General features: G+C 44.9%; 1 long non-coding RNA gene and 1 pseudogene across 14 annotated transcripts in view; both read left to right on the top strand.

The window, feature by feature from the left end:
- LOC148647685 (uncharacterized) overlaps window positions 1-21,593 on the top strand; it is a 663,201-nt gene that overhangs the window by 182,369 nt on the left and 459,239 nt on the right. The window lies entirely within an intron of this gene.
- On the top strand, window positions 12,622-19,770 carry LOC148647698 (mRNA decay activator protein ZFP36L2-like; annotated as a pseudogene).

Genomic DNA, 21,593 nt, shown 5'->3' with positions numbered 1-21,593 from the left:
TGTTAAAAAGGATTGGCGCATTGAGACCCGGACCTTAAAGAAAACCCAGAAGGTGGTGTACGACAAGCGGGTGCTGCAAGAAAATTTGACATCGTTGCCCTACGGATATTAACACGATGGATGTCAGGTTAAAACACTCTTTTTCGTGCATTTTGTCCAGACCCTCGAATTGCGGTAAAAGTTATTTTATAAAACAGCTCTTGGAGAACGGTGATACCGTTATGACTCGTAAAACCGAAAACATAGTCTGGTGTTACAGCTGCTGGCAACCTCTATACACTGAGTTGCTTGTGAAATTTCCATACATTCAGTTTATAGAAGGACTACCAACGTCGTTTTCCGACGATCAGCTACTGCCACTGGATAGAGTAAATTTGATTATAGTTGATGATTTGATGGAGTCTGGGTGTGAAAATAATGAGACAGAAAAAGCTTTTACCAAATACGTACACCACAAAACAGCAAGCAGTTGTGGTCGGTAAGAAACCAAAAGGTTGGGATGTGTTCATGGAGGCTATGGCCGAAATCAACGTGCCGGGCACCTTGCTAACCAACGCTGGTAACCGAGAGCCACTTGAAAAACTCAAGGCTGCCCCGCTGGGGTGTGCAGCGTCTGTCAAAACTTTAAAACGACCGGTAGAGATGTCGACGCCCGACCGGGTCTCTAAGATAACCATAGAAAGGAGATGATAATACCTAGAGCCACATGGTTGTCTTTGTAACATTTTTGCTCTCATCTGTGGGTATGTGTGTTTGTGTTAAATTATGTGAAATGTATATTAAAAAGCGTGCGCAATATAGTTAAAAATGTTTGTAATAAAATGGCTTGGATGTAACATGTATTAAAAAAGCTTGAGCAATATAACCTGATATAACCACAAATGTATAATAAAATATTTTATTGATTTTAATTCATATTTTGTGTTCTTTTTTAAATTATAACCACACAGACAATGAAATGGTTCGAAACATTTTAACCATGCGGTCATTCTGGATTGCATTCGTAGAATAAAGTTCTAAAATGTTTCTAAAAGATAAGCCTTTACATCTATGGTATAGAAAAAAGACTCAATGTACTGTAGTCCGCAGGTCACTGCAAAAGACTCTTGCAATTGTCTGTTGTTGTAAAATATGGAATTAGCATTTCTGTTTAAGAAATCAATAATGTTCTTGGGAAAGTAAAGGCTTCAGGTGAAAATCCGTAGGAATCGAAAACATTTTGCTCCCGTGTCATCAGGTAAGTAAATAGCCAGCCAGTGTTCACCGGGGCGGTCGTGTGGGTGAGTATTAGCTATTAAACTCAGTGGGCGCCGCGCCAGTCTCTCGCTCGGTAGGGCATCACTGGGGAACACGCCTAGTCTCTGGTGTAGCGGTCTCGGGTTAGAATGTCTTCCGGCTGTTTGGTGTTAATCTTTATGTGCAGGTTGTGTGGCCTCCTGTGCTTTTTAGCTGTAGTCATAAATGACTTGACGTCTCATATCAAGCTCTATCACGTTGTCGAACAGCACGTACACAACCATGTTAACTGTAGTGGGTAGCGGGAGCGCGAAGCGTATTTCAGCTCTCAGATTACCCGTTTTGATAAGTGAATAATGCCCTGTGCACTCGTCGTCGGGGCTGAGATTGAAAGCAAACAATGTGTAACCGTGTGCGTACTCCTCGTGGTCCACCAGAAGTGGTTTGTCTTTCAGACGCTTCCCGGATGTTTCCACCAGATTAAAATATTCATGGACGCAATGTCCATTCTGGAAGTCTGGTTGAAGTGGTTTAGTGGGGATTTGTTCACCGTCAGCGTAGAGAGCCAGAAAGTTAACGTTGTAGTGTTTAAAATTGAAGGGGTTTTGTGTAAAGCTGTCGCTGAATGCTGCATTGTCCACAAACCCCAAAATTACCACTTTGGGTAACTGCCCGAGAAAAGGTTTTCTTGGTTACACACACAGCTCCCTGCAGGCAGACTGAAGACTTTCATCTGTACGCGGTCTATGGGGTATTTAGCGTTGGCCGTCAGGAGTGCTTCAGCGTGTCCCAGTCTGACCCCAGGTGAGACTCTGACTCTTTTCACAAACAAAGATGCAGAGAGTACCCTCAGTTTGTGTTCTCGGACGTTGTTCATTAAGCAGAAATGTGACCCAGGAGCTCCAGTTTTCGGCTCACACAGGCTGCCGCATCAATGTCCCGACTGTCTGCTTCCGTTATTTTACAGGTCAAATAGAGCAGCGTGTTGTTTAAATCGAAATAATCTTCTCCGTTGCCTGCGATGTAGAACTCCAGAGGTGCATTTTCTGTTAGGGCCGTGAGGGTTGGAACGTCTATGTAAAAGCTTTCCTCGATGCTTGTTTGAGTAGGCGCTAATTGAAAAATGTCCAGCTCCGACTTTGCGCATTCTGCAGACCCACCGTGAACAAAAGCCATATTTAAAATATGTCTCGTTTCATATCTCGTTGATTGCGGTGTGTTATGGCCCTCTTCTTGGTCGACCTGAAGCTTTTATGAGATGACTGTCTTCTCCTAGCCGTTCTTTTATCAGGTTTCGGAGGCCCCCGACGGTGCGATGATGACGTCTGTCTTTTTCTCTTGACACCTCTGCGGATGTATGCTGGACCCGAACCTTCCTGCTGATGTGCAGCCACCTTAGACATGACCGCGCTTGTAATGTTGCTGACCACGTCTTTGGCGATGTTTTTAGCCGCCAATGCCATGTGCGGCTTAGCTATTTCAAACCCTTGTTTCAGAAAAGGCACGGCTTTTCTAAATAGTGCTCTGAAAATACCCCCTATACCCACGGCGTACTGAACTGGTAGCCCAGAAAATCCTGTTAATCCATAGCCAGCCTGTTGTTTGTAGTAGTGTGTATACAAAGAAGGATCCCCGTAGCTCTTGATGACCGTCATCCTTTTAGATGTTTGTCGCTTTCACAGGTCTGAAATGCAGCTTGACGTTGACCTTACCAAATGCAAATGACACGTGCTTGTTTTGATCCGTCTTTATTTCAATAGTGATGTTGTTAAAATGATCGACGCTCCCCGGCACATAATGGGGTTTATCGTACAATACTGTGACGAATTCACCATCCACGCCTCTGAAGGGCACACAACACAAAAGCGGTGCATAGACGTCGCCTATTAACTGGTGTTCTATGATATTGGTGTATATATACATGGTGTTAAATCCGCAAGTCATATCGACGGGGTGCGGTGATTTTACACTTCCGACACCCAATTTGAAACCCAACATCCTCGCCAGACGGTTATGCATATGTATAACAAACCGGTTATCACTAAGAATCTTTACCAACCGGCTAATGGGGTTGTATTTAAGACTTACAGCCGTTAACTTGGATTTTTCCGCATCCTGTTTCATTTCATGCAAGAGCTGCTCGATGTTGCTGTAGTACCCTCTCGGTAAGGTACATGTCAATATAGTCTTGAGCTCATCGCTGACGAACAGAAAAACTCTGTCTTCATCAAACATGTTAAGCGTATGCGGATAGTGTAGCTCGACCAGGCCCACTTCCCAGCTCCTGTCCAGTTCAATCGCCTTTGCCAGATGCTCTGTGAAGCACGCGCTGGTGTTCTTTGGAAACATCTTTGAGGATGAATTACTGGCCAGCGTAACAAAGAAACCATTGGGGTTCATTTTTCACCACCTCTATATGTCTCGGACCTCGGAAGCCTTTACCCAACTATTGAATTTATCGCTCCAGCCGCGCCACTTTACCAAAAGCTTTTACCACGACCCCTGGCTGCTAAAATCGTTTGGATGCGGTAGACGTTCTCAACATCAGGGTTTATCTTCTGTAGCTCTTCTGCATAGAAGGGGCCCTTAATGTCGTCGCCTGCGTAGTCCTGCAGTTTGTAATAGAGTCTCAGAGCCGAGGCCCGCTCTTTGACAATGATACTTTCATCTGTGAAGGTCTGTTCATATCCCTTCTCAAACACTCCCTTTATTTTGGACACCCGCACGTGATCACCCACATTAAATGAAAACTTTGACTTTGAAGTGTTCGTCATAGACCGTTCTCCACACCTCAAGGGAGTTGTCGGACATAACACAAGCTGGGGTTCGTTTAATAGTTGTGTGGTAACTATGGTTATAAGAGTAAAAAAGATCTGATAGGACGTCGATATATCGAAAGGTGTTTTTGTGTGTCAGGTACCTTTTTTTGTTTTAATAGTTCTGTTAAACCTCTCGACCATGCTAGCCTTCACATCGCTGGCCATAACGAAATGTTCAATATTGTCACGTTTGAGAAAATTTTGGAAGGTCCTGTTAAGAAATTCTTTACCCTCATCCGTTTGTAGCTTTTTAGGAGCATGCCCCTCTTGCAGTATATTTCGGAATATGTGCCCAACCCCTGAGCCGTTTTCTGAAGTAGAGGGGAACAGTGACATACAGTATATAAAAATTTTTTAGGGAGGCAGGAGTGTGGGTGTATGTGTTGTACATGATTGCTTGCACTTTGTCAGCGGGCAGACAGGCCCCTTTTGATCGCCCGTGTGTTTTCCCTCCAGAAAGATATATAATATTTTTTTTAGGAAGGCAGGTGTGGTTTCATGTGGTGTTTGTGTCCCTCCCGAGAGAGAGCTGCCCCTTCCCTTTGCCCGCAGGTGCTGAAGGTCCTCTTTCGCTTGCAGCTCGCTCAGCACAGCTGCTGCTGGTGGGAGGGGCCTAAGCTAAGGATGCTAGTGCTCCCCACGGCTGCAGTCGTTGTCGGTCGTTGACAGAAGATCAGAGAGAAGGGCCTCCGCCCGGACTAGCAGGCAGGCTGAGCCCAAAACAGAGCCCCCTGAGCCAGCTGGTCCTGAGGCTCACTGACCTGAGCCACACTGACACTAGCCAGCCTCAGGACAGCACTGATAGAGTTTTTTCAAAGGGTTTTCAATTTGTGTTTGACTTACAGATCTATGTTAAAATCACCCCCCTACAATGTAGTGATAGATACACCTGAAGAAGGCTCCACGGCCTTTGTGTTTTCTTTCTTCTCTTTTTAGCATGGAATAAACCTTTTACGTGTTCTATTACAGACATTTACAGTACAAGGTGCTTTATTAGCATGGCCGATGGGTAAAATCAGAGTTGCCAAAGCAAATAAAAATAATAAAATTAACATGAAACAAAAAAATAAATAAAAGTAAAACAGACATTAGTAGTTCAGGTGGTGGTACACTGATTGTACCCATCTGTCATGCTAATACAGCACCTTGAATTGAATTGAGAGACAGAGTGAGAGCAAGAGAGACAGCAACACACTGGGGTCTATTCAGGTAGCTACACACGGATAGGGTGGAAATCCGGGCGATCTCACCAAACTTTCCTGTTTTTTGCAATGGGTCAGCGGTTATCTTAGTCCCCGCCCTGACCACTACTCCTGTCCTGCCCCTAGCCTGGCGCTCTTCAGCTGCAGCGCAAGGTGAATGTGCTTCAATATAATAGAGTGTCCCTTTTACCCCCATCTTGATTTAAATCGCAAACACATTTTTAATAAAATGCTTTATTCACAATCTGACTCACATAACTCACATTCCTGAATGCCCCCCCCCCCCCCCGCTTAACAATTTTAGGAAGAACAAGAAACAGCCTGTTAATAAAATTGTTGCAATTTTGTTCTGTCAGTTCTTCCTCCCAGAACTTGTAAATCGCATTGATCGGTTCTTGCTTTGTGGTGGGTTTAGACGTTTTCCGAATATAATCTTTTGGGGGAATGCCATACCATCTCTACTGGATTTAGATCTGGGGATTCAGCTGGAGTTTTCACCCAGTTCACTCCCTCTGCTATAAGCCTTGCCTTTGCTGCTGTATGTTTTAGTTTGTTGTTCTGAAAGAAACGGTGCCTTGATCCAAAGTGCTCCCTGATGTATGGGGCAGTGGTCAGTGGTCCCAGGCCTCTTCTAGAAATAGTCCCCCAAACGTGAACCTTCAGTGGATATTTTGGCTTTGGCTTATTCATATCTGCCCTTTTATATGAAATTGATTGTATGAGGGAAGATCTTCAACCAGTGGTCTCATAAGGCTGTCGAGAAAGTCGGAGATGTATTTAGTCAGACCATTGCATGCTGATATGATGGGGTGTCCGGTTTGTGGATTTTGGGGAGGAGGTAAAATTGAGATTCCTGGGGATGTTCAATGATGAGCTGGTTTGCCTCCTGGGGGAGTTCCTTACTCTTAATAAAGGAGATGAAGTATACCACTTCCTTTTGGTAGTCAGTGGAAGAGTCCTGTTGGAGAAGGACATAGGCAGAAGTGTCGGTTAGTTGTCTATTTTTGAGACGGGATGCTTCACGTCAATAACTCCACCAACAAATGACACGGAACCTTCAAACCACTGACATTTAAACCACTGCAATTTGTGAACATCTTGAATAAAGCTAATCCCAAGTGTAAACGAGTTCATAAAGCCAGAATTACTATCTCTATGGTCAGGTGTTTCGCAGACGTATACTGTAAAGCTTTCAGTGCTTTGTGTATATTACAATTGTAATGGAGGAAGGGAGTGTGGGGACATGCTTAGTCTGCAATTGAATTGGGGCTCTATTATTTGAAAGCGTTTATCTTCCCTCTTTAGTTGATCTTTTGAAGCCTATGCAGCTCCCTTTGTGAATTCTTGGTTCTTGATTGAGAACCTGTAAGTGTCACACAGGCAATTTCCAACTGGAATGAATTCCATCAAACATTTTGTAATATAGCTGGATAGTAGAGATCTAGTATAGGGCTTAAATTGAAGCTAACCCCTTGGGCAATACATGTAAACCAAGTTTCTAACGTCTTACTGTGTCCACTCACCAGACAGAAATATCCAGAAAAAAAGACAAAACAAGAGGAAACAGATTTTTCTTCTTCAAAGATCAATTTTTCACACTGTGTCCTGAAAAAAGATGAAAATGCTTGTAGAGCCCCGTGTGTCTCCCAGCCTGGATACAAAATTGAGAAAAATAGAACAAATATAAAATTCAACATTTTTTGTAAAGACAGGACCTGGAATGGTATTGCTCACATACCTGGAAATTAAGTAAAAGTTATTGAAAAATAATAAAAAGCTCTAATAGCTATTTCAATTACTATAGAAAGCCTCCAGAAACTGCTAGAGAGGATGAAGTGCAATTCATTGTTTTCAGGCAGTAGCAAAAATTCAAACATTGGCCTAAGCTCCTACCTTCCCTTCTGGTTGAAAACAAAATGAATGACATCAATTTGACGCTGTTAGACCAGCTCTGTCAGAGTTTTCTTCCTTCTCCTGTGTCTTCCCTTCTCCTTCAGGTCAGTAGGTGTCGGTCCATTTTTGTTTTCAGGTTGGTATGTACAGTAGGTGTTGCTGCTGCTTGTGGGCGGGGCTATGCTAATGAGTTAACCGCCCCCATAGCTGTGGTCATTGTCAGGCCATTGACAGATCAGGGCCACCACCAGTGCATCAGGCTGGCAGCAGATAACAGCAGGAGTGGAGGCCAGGTGGCCACCTGCTGTAGGGAAGCCACCAGGTGTGCCTTTGCAGGGCTCCAGAGGTAACAGCCTATACTGCAGTCCACTAGCAGATGCATGCACCTCATTCCAGTGGCAAACTAAAGAGATATGTTTTATATCTGTTTGTTGTAGTTATTTTTGCTTGTGAGCAAGCAGAGAAATTTTATTCCTTTGGGTCCCTGAGCAATGCCTTTAACTGCTCTAGGGTTGCTGTATAATGGCTGACCCTGTGCTCTGACACCAGCCATAAGATTATGGGTGTGTCTTATGGAGAGGAAGTTGGGGTATGTGAAAAGACCCATTCCTACCGCAAGCAATTGTAAAGGGTAAATAATTGTTGTTTATAATCTAAAAAAAAAAAAGAAAGCAAGTACTGGATGAAAATCAGCTGTGTATAATGGGTTTAGTAAAATAAGTATCTTTTTGGATGAAGTGCATTTCAGGACACTTGGTTTGGAGCAGGAGGATGTCTACTGTCTTCAGGATTTTCCAGGTAAAAAGATCTTTGACCTTGCTTTGGTGTCTGCTGCTCAGTGTTCAACAATATCATAGCAAAAAAGCATAAACCTCTTTTTTTTCGTTGAGCCTTTATTTGCAAGAGAGGTTAGGCCTCTGACAGTACATCTGTTCAACCCGAATGTGTTGGAAAAATATATCTTTTAGTTGATGTACAAGGAACTATATCATAGGCTCCAACAGGGGCTTTTTGTATTACCTGGGGCAGCTACTTGTGCAGGGACATCTTGCACTGCAGAGGCGTCCAGTAAATGTTCCACAATAGGTCACTTGGTATCTGCCTGTGCAGAGGAAATGAAATGTGTGTATAAAGACTGTTTGCAGAGGGCAAAAGGTTTTGCAGTTGTAAGCAGCAGGCGCATTGGCAGATCACAGCCAGGTGAGGCTGTCTTGTGTGCACAATGCAATGCACGTTTCTGCAGCAGAGTAAAAAAAAAGATGTAGGTACCTGAAGGTTTTTGAGGGAGTGTGAAAATTTCCTCATTATATTGAGGAAATATAATGGAGTATAAGAAGAATGGAAGAAAGGTTTTAGGTTTGTTTGTGAGTGGGTAAAGAAAGATGGAGGTAAGAGATGTCTATATTGGATGATCTGCATATAATGATGAGAAATGAAAAAGTAGTCAATAAGAGGTGATTTTAACATTGAAAGTAAAGAACAGCAGTTTAACTACCTGAGGAGTTTTGATTTTTGTTTATTTTTTGCGGGAGATGAGGTTTTTACATGAAAGGGAGGATCAAGATGGAGCATAGGAGGGGCTTGCTCATCTGGAGTGGGGATTTTATTTGGGAATTTTGACCTGATAAATGGTGCCAGGTAGAGGCCCTGGAAGGGTGTTTAGCACAGATGTTTGCTATGGAAACGGATTTTCAGATAAGTGATCGTGTATGCTCCGGCTGTTGCGAGAGCAGACTTCTAAAAAGATTTATACTTGGTTTGTATTACTAATAAGTTGGTAATTTACAAAGGGAGACATTCATGTGGATTTAATGGACAAGGATGATGCAGGAACAAGGCAACTTAGCATTTCATTTGTGGCATTATTATTTTTTTTTAGTTGACTGTGCTTTTAGAGCCGTGGGTGAGAAGGTCGGTGCTACTTGGAGAAATTCAAAGGGTGCTGCAAAGCGTCTGGATTGTGTTTGTATCCAAAGAGGTGAAGGCAGGAGGAGCCTCTGTTCTGCTGGTGTGGTTCTCCGATCGTGACAAGGTAGAGGTCAATGTGCATCCACTTGGGAGAAAATATGGAAGGTTATTGGAAGGTGAACCCTGAGATTTTGAAGGAGACCAACTACATAGACCTCAAAGTCAGAATAGCTGGTGGGCTAAGAGGAGGCAGCACATTACTGTCAAAGAATGGTGGGCAAAGATGAAAAGGAGAATTAAGAGTGAAAGGAAGTGAAGAATTTTGCTGGACGAACTGAATACGTTGTATTTCCAATGTAATGAAGGCCTTCATATTGATATGAATATACAGTATTCCCAGCATTAAAAGCAAAATTGAGGTCCTTTTATTGGGGGGGGGCAAGGAATGTTTAATATTTGCTTAGATTTCTTGCAGCAGAAGGGAACTTGCTCCACCTTCTTTTTTTCAGTCAAATAAAGCAAAAACAAAGGAGAAGGATGATGGAGGGGAGTTCAGAATAAGGACGGTGTTGTGGTCACGGAGAAGGGAATGTTGGAAGCAGCAACTGTTTTCTACCAGGACCTTTTTTCTAGCAAAAAAGTAAAGTAGATAAAGAACTGAGGGAGTTTTCTGGAAAACATTACACAGAGATCCCAGAGGAGCACAAAAGAGACTTGAGAAACCTTTTCATTTAGAGGAGCTGAGAGCAGCTCTGACAGGAATAGTCAGGTAAAGTGCCGGGTATTGATGGGCTGCCTATGGAGTTTTTCACATTCCCGAATGCTCCCCCGGCTCAACAATCTTAGGAAGAACATGAAACAGCCTGTTAATAAAATTGTTGCAATTTTGTTCTGTTAGTTCTTCCTCCAAGAACTATATATATATGGGCCAGCATGCTTTTTGACCACAACGTCCTCGAAGAATTCACGAACCATAATTCCTATGAAAATAAGTGTTCCCATGCCTCTTCTAGATACAACCCCCCCCCCCCCGACGTGAACCTTCACTGGATATTTTGGCTTTGGCTTGTTCACATATCTCCCCTTTTTGTAAAACGACATGGTTGAAAATGTTCCAGAGCCACTGTTGTTTCATCAGTGAAAAGTACATCATGAAATGCCTCTCCCTGTTTAATCCATTGGAGAGCTTGTTTGAGTCTTTTCTCTTTATTTTTTACCTTTATCATGGGGCATGTGTTGGTTTTTATATCTCCATCCAAGCCCTCTGCACACTCTTATTATCGATGTCGGACTCACGCTCGCACAGAGGTCAGCCCACGGCCATCTTTGAACTTGCACCGCTGATAGCTCATCATTTTCATTTTTACAAACACATCGCCTCTAAATATAAACATCTCTGTGGATCAGCATCAGCTATGTTTGCCCAATCCTTCACCCTGGACATAGCACCTGTCCATCACAGGAGAGACAAACAGACACACACCAGGCCAGTTTTCCCATAATCCAATTAACATACCAGTTTGTTTTGGAGTGCGAGAGAGAATCATCACACATAAGGAGAAAAACTACGGGACCCAGAGAGAACATGCAAACTTCACACTCACAGGATGGCAGGAATTGAACTTAGGGCCCCAGTGCTGCAAGATAGCAATACTAACCATTTCGCCACCAATAGAAATGGATGGATATTTTATCTTTCTAGTTCAGAGGTTTGCGTGCATAGTTTAATTTTGAAAGCCACTGAGACATCTGGTACTACTGTTGGATTTGTGAAAAAAAGCATACTAACAACTGTGCCTTCCTATTCCTTAGTTAATACATTTTATTTTTATAAACAGTTAGATAGATAATACTTTATTAATCCCGTAGGGAAATTGATGTGTTACAGCAGTCCAGCCCAAGACAAGCAAAACAGATATCAGAATAGTTATAAAACAAAAGACAAACAAAATAAATAAAAATAAATAAATACATAGGTGTGTGCAAAATGTGCTGATCATAGTCACTGTAAAATCAATAAAATATGTGCAAAATGTGCATAGGTTTATACAGACTGATTGTCCAAAAAGTACAATGGAATAAACATGCTGTCCATAGACGAGCAAATGAAAGGGTAGCAGTCCTACCCTAGGGCAGTGTTATACACCCTGACAGCCACCAGGAGGAAGGACCTGCGGAAACATTCCTTTGAACACTGTAGCTGGAGCAGTCTGTTGCTAAAAGTGCTCTGCTGCCCGATAGTCCCATGAAGTGGATGAGAGGTGTTGTTCATGATGGCTGTGAGCTTGGTCAGCATTCTCCTCTCAGCCACCACCTCCATGGGGTCAAGGCTCATCCCCAACACAGTGCCAGCCTTCTTGATAAGTTTATTGAGCCTATTTGCATCTTTTGTCATGATGCTGCTGCCCCAGCACACCACAGCATAGAAGATGGCCGCTGCCACCAATGATTCATAAAAAATGTGTAGCAGTGTTCCACACACACCAAAGGACCTGAGTCTCCTAAGAAAATAGAGTTGGCTCTGACCTTTCTTGTACAGGGCATCAGTGTTACCAGACCACTCCAGCTTATCATCCAGGTGTACCCCTAAGTACTTGTAGGAATGTACGCCCTCTATGTCCTCACCCTGGATGGACACAGGGTTCAGCGGAGACTTATTCCTTCGAAAGTCAAAGATCATTTCTTTGGTCTTGCTGGTGTTAAGATGGAGATGGTTAAGATGACACCACTCCACAAAATTGGTAATCAAGCTCCTATATTCCTCCTACCTCCCCTCTCTGATACTCCCCACAATTCCAGAGTCATCCGAAAACTTCTGCAGATGACATGTCTCAGAGTTGTACCTGAAGTCAGAGGTGTAAAAGGTGAACAGGAATGGAGCAAGGACAGTCCCCTGTGGAGCCCCAGTACTGCTAACAATCTGTTCAGACACACAGCTCTGTAGCCGTACATACTGTGGCCTGCAGGTCAGATAGTCTATAATCCAGGACACCAGGGGAGTGTCCACCTGCGCCGCCCTTAGTTTATCTCTCAGTAAAGGTGGATGGATGGTGTTAAAGGCACTGGAGAAGCCAAAGAACATAACTCTCACAATGCTCCGCGTCTTCTCCAGGTGAGAGTTAGCTCTGTGTAGCAGATAGATAACTGCATCCTTTACTCCCAGGTGTGACTGGTAGGCGAACTGCAGGGGGTCCAGTGCTGTACTCACCAGGGTTCTGAGGTGGTCCTGTACAAGCCTTTCCAGAGTTTTCATTGGGTGTGATGTAAGTGCCACTGGTCTGTAGTCATTCAAGACTTTCTGGGTACTGGCACCAGGCAAGATGTCTTCCAGAGCATTGGAACCTTTTCTAATCTCAGGCTGAGGTTGAAGATGTACTGCAGCACTGAACCCAATTGGTCCGCACACATCTTTAACACCCTGGAGCTGACACCGTCAGGACCCGCTGCCTTCCTTGCATGGAGTCTCTTCAACTCCCTTCTGACCTGGTCAGCTGTGATGGATAGGCTGAGGAGGGCAGGGGAAGATGGAGTAGGAGGGATCACATGATGGGGTGACTGAGGACATGAAGAGGGTGTCTGGGGTGAAGGCCTGTGAGGTGAATGGACAGTGGACCCTGTATCGAATCTGTTGAAGAAAAGATTCATCTCATTGGCCCTCTCCAGGCCTCCCTCACTCTGTTGGCCGCCAGACAGCTTGGATCCGGAGATCTTCCTCATGCCATTCCACACTTCTCTCACATTGCTCTCCCTCAGCCTGTCCTCCATTTCCTCCCATAAGCCACCTTGCTCTCCCTAACTCTCACCTTCAGCTCTTTCTGCACTCACTTCTGCTCCTCCTTGTCACCTGCCCGGAAAGCCCTCTTTTTCCTATTTAGGATGGCCTTCAGATCACTGGTGACCCAGGGTTTATTATTGGAGAAGCAGCGCACTTTCCTGGTGGGCACTGCACTGACAACACAGAAGTTTATGTAGTCAGTGATGCAGTGGGTAAGACCATCAATGTCATCTCCATAAGGCTCACAGAGTATCTCCCAGTCCGTTGTTTTAAATCAGTCCATCAGTGCATCATTAGCCTCAGCTGACCATCCCTTCACTGTCCTGGTGGTTACTGGTTGCTGTAGTACAAGAGGCTTGTACAGAGATAGCAGGTGAACAAGGTTGTGGTCAGATCTGCCAAGGGGGGGGGAGTGATGTGGAGCTGTAGGCATTCTTGACATTAGCATACAGCAAGTCCAAAGTCTTGTTATCTCTAGTAGGGCATTTAACAAACTGACTAAAGTAGGCAGGGTAAAGGAGAGCGAAACATCCAGCACCGCAAACTGCTCCAGCTACACGCCGGGTTTCTACCGGCAGAACTCGACCGGCAACTTGGACTCGCTGGCCAACAGTAACAAGTATCCGGTAACTCCATACAGCAACCTCAAGGACAGCACATCAAGCAGCAGCAGCAGCACCACTACTACTGCCATTATGAACAAAGAAAACAAGTTCAGAGACCGAGCTTACAGGGACCCTTTGAGGAGAATGGGGCGTGCAAGTACGGGGAGAAGTGGGAGTTCGGCCATGGATATCACGAACTGAGGAGTTTGTCCCGTCATCCAAAGTACAAAACCGAGCCCTGCTGCACATTTCACACCATTGGCTTCTGCCCCTATGGCCCTCGCTGTCATTTCATACACAACGCCCACGAGAGGAGGCCGGCGCCCAGTAACGCAACAGTAACCTGCAGAGCGACCCCAAGCCCCCCAGGGAGTTGTGCGGGTTCCATCAAAGGGACATCATGCAGCAGCACGCCGCTTACAGTCAGAGGGACAGACCAAAGCTGCACCACAGCCTGAGCTTCTCAGGCTTCTTCCAGTCACCACGGACCCTTTGCTGGAGAGCCCCATGTCCTGCACCCCCCCGCCTTCTTCCATCTCGTCCTCCTGCTCCGCTAACCTCTACGAGGACGTGCTCTCGCCCACCTCCATGTCTTGAGTGAACAGCGCCTTCTCTTTCCCGGGTCAGGAGCTGAAAACCCTCCGTGCTCCCCTGGCATTCCATACCCAGCAGTATGCCAACCCGTCTAACAGTGCTTACAATGTAAAAATATATTTTTACAAGATGCGGGGAAAAGTGCAACAATTATAGTGTTAAATTGAATATTATTGATTACTAATAGTTTGTTAACACCTAACTTTCTTAATTAGATGTATTTCAAACAATGAACTAAGTGTAACGTAGCATTCAGAAATACAATCGAGAACAGTTTTGTGGTGTATGTATAGATGAAAGTTTTCTAAAATGTCTAACAAAATTAAAGACTTTGTGGAGAGAGAGAGAGCACACTACACACTACACGACACAGAAATCAAGTTCCTGGTCTACGCAGATGACCTGGTTCTGCTGTCGCCCACAGAACAGGGACTGCAGCAGAACCTGGCACTGCAGAGTAGTACCGTCAGACCTGGGCACTGACAGTCAATCTGGACAAGACCAGAAAGAAAGAAAGAAAGAAGAAGAAAGCCAGACCTCAGGGAAACAGGTACAAATTCACACTCAACAACAACACATTGGAGCACACATCCAGCTACACATATCTCGGTCTCACCATCAGCTCATCTGGAAGTTTTGACCTGGCAGTGAAGGCACTGAGAGAGAAGGCACTCGGGGCATTCTACGCAATAAGGAGAACATCAACCCACCAACAAGAATCTGGCTCCAAATATTTCAAATTGTAATCCAACCCATTGCCCTCACAGACCAGGAGTACCAGGATTACACTCAATGGGACAAACACCCCACAGAAACTCTGCTCATGGAGATCTGTAGAAACATCCTGCATGTGCAGAGAAAAACACCTAACAATGGGTGCAGGGCCAAATTAGACCAGTACCCATTATTGATAAACATACGGAAGAGAGTATTAAAGTATTGGCTACACCTAAAAAACAGCGATGCTGAGCCAAGAGCTGAGCCCAAAACAGAACCCCCTAAGCCAGCTGGTCCTGAGGCTCACTGACCTGAGCCACACTGACACTAGCCAGTCTCAGGACAGCACTGCTAGAGCACCAGCACTGCACCAGCACTGCAAGCACAACACAGCACAGATCAAACAGCAATATCTCACACACTGGGACACACACACATAAACACAACATAAACTGGAATGCTACAGAACCCTAAACAGACAATACGCACTAGCCGAACATTTGACCAAGATAAGAAACAGCAAAAAGAAACAGACCCTGACGAAGTACAGGCTCACTGACCACAGCCTGGCCATAGAAACTGAGTGACACAGGCAGACCTGGCTGCCCAGAGAGGACAGGCTGTGCTCCCACTGCCAGCGGGGAGAAATAGAGACAGAGGTGCACTTCCTACTGCACTGTGACAGATACTCTGGGATTAGAGAAACATTCTTCTGTAACTTCAGAAATCTAGTCCCAGAGTTCTCACACCTGCCAGAATCACAACAGGTCCCAATACAACTGGGAGAGGGAGGAGGGAACTCAATTGAACTGGCAGCCCAGTATGTGATCTCCTGTCATAGCCTGAGGAACAGTGAGTCTGTCATCCCAATAATACTCCATCTGTCTATAGTATATGGCTCAGTATACAGTATATGGTGCATAGTTGCATACGGTACAGGTCTGTAACGTGCATTTTTAATGGCTGTATCTGTAGAGCCATATAGGCAAGAAAAATGTGAAGATAACATTGAAATATTATTTTTCCTAAATATCCTTCCTTTTTTTATTAAGAAATATTGATACAAAATCTTCAAGGCAGTACAAAAAATATAGACATTCCAATCACAAAATAGACATATGCAATCCAATCACTTTTGCAAAATTCTGATACAACACATAGACTCAGCAATAAAACTTAGAAATGATAGGTAACAGGAAACCAATCAAGGTTTACATTTTACAGGCCATAAAGACAGATACAGCTCTTCCACGGCATTCTTTAGTCTTGTACAGGGCAGAGTATGCCTTAAACAATAAGCATTAGTCTGAGCTGGTGAGCCTATGGTATTGCGGACCAGCACTGGCTAAGCCAGTCTTGTCCCAGCCAAGAGTTCACCTTCCAAAAGGATCTCACTTCCTCTGCACTGGAGGTTCTCTGTTGAAGTAGCAGATAGTCCCGAAGATACTGTGCTGCGGTTTACAGTACAGACAAAGAGGAAGGCATCACTCCTTTCCTTTTTTTGATGTTGCGCCTTCACCATATCACCACTCGAACACAGCAGATCGCCTTCCAGGCTCTGCTCTCCTTTTTTCTTGGAAGCGCTCCCAGGCCCTGGCCGTACAGCACGGTCTGGGTCGACAGCCCAGTGTCTCCTAGGAAACAAGCCATCCAGCTGGCCGTTCTCCTCCATATCTCCTGTGCTGCTCCACAGTCCCACAGCGCATGGTGGATTGTTTCCGGCCGGTCACATCCATCCATGGGACAACAAGCTGTTTTCCCCATTCCTCTCGAGAACATTACTTCTCTTGTGGCTAAAGATCCTTGAGCGATCAGCCAGGCCATGTCATGGTGCCTGTTCAGCAACCCAGAGCAGGCAATACATCCCCAAACAGCTTTGCAGTCCTCATCTATGAGGCCGTGGACATGGCATACTGGGGCCCTGCCCTGTACAATACCTTTTAATGCCCTTGAAGTCAATAGGACGGCCAGTTCCTCTGATTCAAATGCCCTTTGCCTTAAAAACAGAAAAATCCTATAGTAAGCATAAGGCAGCTCAAATGAGACAGGTACTGTTAAAGGAATAGAAAGACCCAACCTCCTCAAATATGACCCAAATAAAAACCCACTTAAAAAATAAGTTTTCCCTTGTCCCATAGTGGCAATTCGAAAATGGTTAGCCACATAATTACACATCAGGAATAAAAATATATCTGGCATCCCTACCCCCCCTGCATCCACTCTTCTTGTAAGCACCTCTCTCCGGACCCTCTCCCATTTTGAACCCCCCAAAAAACGAAACAGAAGCCTGTTAAGTACTGCTAGTACTGATCTTGATCGGAAGAACACTAAACCAACATACAAAATCAAGGGTAGGACCACTGCCCTGCAAAGTCAGAGATCGCAATTTTTAACCCAATTTTTTTCCGCACAGTTTTAACTATTCCCACCCAATTCCTGTCCCTGGTCCCCTGCCTGTCAAACACGGTTCCCAGTACTTTAACACTATCCATACGAACTCGAACTCCCAGATCTCCTTGCACCTCTTCACACCAACCATTAAAAAGCATAGGTTCCGACTTGTCTCTGTTTAGTTTTGCACCTGATGCTGCGCAATAATCTTCAGTGACTCGCAGAGCTAGATCTATGCTCTTGTAGTCAGAACATTAAATTGACACATCATCCATATTTAGTACTGTCTTAACCTCTAGGCCCCCACTGCCTGGAATGACCACTCCCTTTATTCCTACTTCCCTCCTCAATGCTAGTGGCTCAATACAGCTAGTGGGACACCGCAGCTGATTCTCACTGCTGGGTTTCTATTAAAAACCCATTAACAATTATTCTGCTATTGACATCCCTATACAGCAGTCCCACCCTCTCTATGAACCCCTGTGGAATTGCCATCTTTTGGAGCACTTTAAACAAGTACGCATGCGAGACCCAGTCATAAGCTTTCTCAAAGTCTAAATTTAGTAAACTCAGCCGAATGCCTTTGTCTCTCGTGTAACAGATGGTGTCACGAAGCAGTACTAAGTTGTCCGTGATACGCCTCCCCACCACTGCACAGGATTGATCTGGGTGAATGACGCTTCCCAGTGCTTTTTTCAAGCGTAGTGTCAAACACTTGGCATACAACTTATCCACAAATCAGTCCCCAAAATATCCCAAAACCTCTTGTAAAACTCAAAGGGAAGTCCATCCACACCCGGTGTCTTCCCCGACTTGCGGGTGTGTAGACTTGCTGTTAATTCTTCCAGGGTCAAGTCTGCAGACAAGCCTGACCACTCTTTCCCTGTCTCTTGCATTCCCCTCACAATCCTATCTTGCAATAATACAGAAGTCTTCTTCAGTCCAAATAAATCTCCATTAAAACTCTCTGCCGTAGCTACCATGGCCTTAGTTGAGACCTTAAGATTGCCATCCTCACTTCGTAGCCCATTCATCTGTTCTCTTCCAACTAGAACTTTGTGCACTTTACCCCTTCTTCCAGATCTCTTACCTTACTATGAAACATCACTCTCCTTGCCCTCTCCTCAGCCAAAGCTGCAAGCTGCAGTTTCACCTCTTGAATTTCTCTTGCAATTACTTTTTCTCTAAAAAGTTTTCTAATTATTCTAAAGTTAACCCTAGCTAAGTGTTTGGGTGATTAGGGTTAGGGGTTCAGATTGTCTCTGTTACGTCCCAGTGTTTGTTCTGTGTGTGTTATTTTTATGTTCCACACTGCTGACCTTTGATTGTTCTCCCACCCCCATTGGCCCACCATTACACCACTGTTCCGTATGACATCATGATCAATTAGCTTCTCAGCCAATCAGAGTGCATCTTATTCACTAGATAACATGGAGGTTTTCTGAAGGAAGAGCCTTTCGTTTGACTTCGGTCCTGTTTGGTTTTGCTTTGCTTCATTTCCCTTTGGTTATCGCTTCATTTCGCTTTTGCTTCGGCTTTGTTGGTTTGTTGTTTTGTTTTATGTGTGTGTATTTTTGGATAGCTTCGGCTTTGTTTTGTTGGTTTCTGTTCGTCTCCTCGTACTTTTGTTTGTGTGTTTATCCTTGTTTTGCCATTACCTTGCCCTAATGTGTTATATGTTCAACCTTTGTGTTCTTTTGTACCCTGTTCCTGTTGATTACTCTTGTTTTCCATTATCTGTATTCCTAGTTCACTTGTTTTTGTGTGAACTGTTGTGTATAAGGTTAGTTTAGGTTGTTGGGTACATTCTACACACTTAGTTGATTTTGTATTAGTACGCTAGTTTAGTACGGGTGAGTGCCATTTGTTTTGTATGGTTTTGGGTAGTCAGTGGAGGTTAACTAGGGTGTTGAAGACGCCGAAGACCGTGTGTTTCTGGTTTTCTTTTGTAGTCAGGTTAGCTTTCCCTCACCTTCCTAGCCAGCTCCATTTTGTTTGTTATTTTCTTTGGCACCACTCTAGTTCCTCACCCCATGTGTTATCGTGTTTTACCAGTCGCTTATTCAATTTAAAATAATCGCTTTTGCACCCACTTTTGTTATCACGCTTCCTAATCCCTCACCAGAACCCACCTGCTTCCAAAAGAATTATCCTAAATGTTACACCCCTTCACCCCTAGACACTTGGGGTCGTAACATTACTGGGGGCTCGCCCGGGATCGACAGCTGGCTGAATATGGGCAGCCTGCGGCCGAAGCTCTCGAAGACCGGGGTGTCCCAGCCACTGAGGCTCCTGGCCAAGCTGCCCCAGCCCCCCTTGTGGTCGGACAGGGAGGTGGCCTCGAGCCTGGGGCCAGGCTGGCAAATGGGGGCTGGCGCGGGAACCCGTCGTCGAACTACGCGGAGCTGCAGCCTGCCACGCGGAAGGCGCCGATGGCGTCGGCGGAGGGCAGGAAGTGCAGGCCCAGGTCCGGGCCCAGGTCACTGAAGACGGGGAAGACCTCGTGTTCCGGGAAGGTGGGGGAGAGCAGCTCGGGGACCCCGCACGACCCGGGAGGAGAGGCAGAGCTCCTCCTGGGCAGGAGGGCAGGGGTCTCGTGGGGCTGGAACGCGGAGGGGAACCCGGCTTAGAAGTTACACAAAAATTGACAGCGGTTTGCCATACCTATTGACAACTCAGCACACAGCATTAATTTTCCTTTCCATCTCTCGCCGTTTTTCTGTTTACATGCAACACAATATTCTTTTAAAATGCTTGACTTATCATAATAAAAACATGGCACACTCACTAGTCAACCAAACCAACAGCCACCCCCCTCCAAATTAAAATGACTCATGTGCCTGCAAACTGACTGACATCTAGGGTTTGGTTTCACAGAGAGCAATCTTATCTCTGCTGCGTCACTGCAGCAAGAAAGAAGCACAACAAAAAATAACTGCTGTAGCATCCTCTGACGAGGCACTAGTAAAGGTAGGGGTTGTGCTTAACTGGGACAATTATTAATTGTAGCAGTAAGTCACAAAATGATTCTTTTGATGGTATTAGAATCCAACCTTGAGGGATAACTCAAACAATGCACACACACTGGTACTAATACACGAAAATACATTTATAAATACATAAAATGTGCGTATAAACATAACAGATCTTATCGTGAGGGTTAGCAGAATACAACAGGTATATTCATTCAGTCATGAAGAGTAACAAATACCAAGAGGGACATACGTTCAGTATATCATTCATTTAAACTGTTTCGTAAATTAACTTGGTCACATTTTCTACACTGGATACTCAAAACAAGTACATCACTCATAGGAATTAAATTGATATTAACTGGTTGAGATAACAATTGAATTCTCGAGCAGTAATGTTGAATACTCATCTATCTGTGGATTCAGATCTCCTGAAGGCACAAAGAACAGTGGCAGGCTTGCTGCTGTCCAATCAGCGCTCTCTGGCTTGGTTCCAGGCAGTGCTTGGTGCGGCTTGCAACGTGGTGGAGGTTCCTGCGGCGATGCGCTGCTGATGCTCTCTGATGACTGGCTAGTTAGTGTTGGATGAAACTAGCAAAGTTTGTGCACATGAGAAAAGTGACTGCGGGTCCCAGCAGGTCAGGAAGAGGACCAGTTAGTTCCTGATGAAGCGCTAGTCCTGAATCCTTAGCTTCAGATTGGGTTCACGAGGCTTGGTGCTGGCTAACCTCAGGTGGATCCTTTGATTACACGTTGGCAACCTTCGTCCTCGACTCTTGGAACAAAGGAAAGTCCTGCACTTGGACACACTGGATGTTCAGGAGGAGCCCTGAGGCTGAATGTCCAGCAGGGGCGCTGCAAGAATGTCCTGTGCCCTTGGGAACTGTTCTGCCCATCGAAATTGTTCTACAGGCACTCTGTGTTGCCTATTTTTACCTGGAGGACATGCAGGTTGCTCATTGGTTGAAAGTTTCATGGGCATCAGAGATCCACGTGCGGTTAACCTGCCCTACCAGTTCCTGATTGGCTGATGATGAGTAAACCATGCACTCTGACCTTAGGGTTGTAAACCAACTTTGAATAACACCTTCCCTTGGAATCTCCCAGACTTTGAGGCGCCAGATGACCATTTATTAAAGTTGCTGGAGAATATCAGCATTGGGAGTTGCTCCTTATCAGGACACTCTATAAGATAGCGAAACACCTCAATGTGAACCAAATGGAATGGCCTCTCTGTATCAGCACCACTGAGATGAAGGAGAGAGGGACTGGCAAGGGAACAGAAAACTTTAATTCCTGTACTTTAATAAGCCTCGCCGCTACACCTCTCTTACAGTACATCAGGTTCTTATACATTCAATTCAGCCTGTCTCACAGTATGGTTGTGGACTAGCAGAGTCAGCTGGGCATTTTGGACAGTTCCAAATACCTCAGAACACAACTTTCAAGGCAACAGGACTTTGGTGAACACACTTAAAACA

Source organism: Lepisosteus platostomus, chromosome 15, assembly GCF_059453375.1.
Source record: "Lepisosteus platostomus isolate fLepPlt1 chromosome 15, fLepPlt1.hap1, whole genome shotgun sequence".
NCBI classification, from domain to species: Eukaryota; Metazoa; Chordata; class Actinopteri; order Semionotiformes; family Lepisosteidae; genus Lepisosteus; species Lepisosteus platostomus.
Note: the sequence above shows the minus strand (reverse complement) of the source record. Positions and strands in the feature narration are given on the sequence as shown.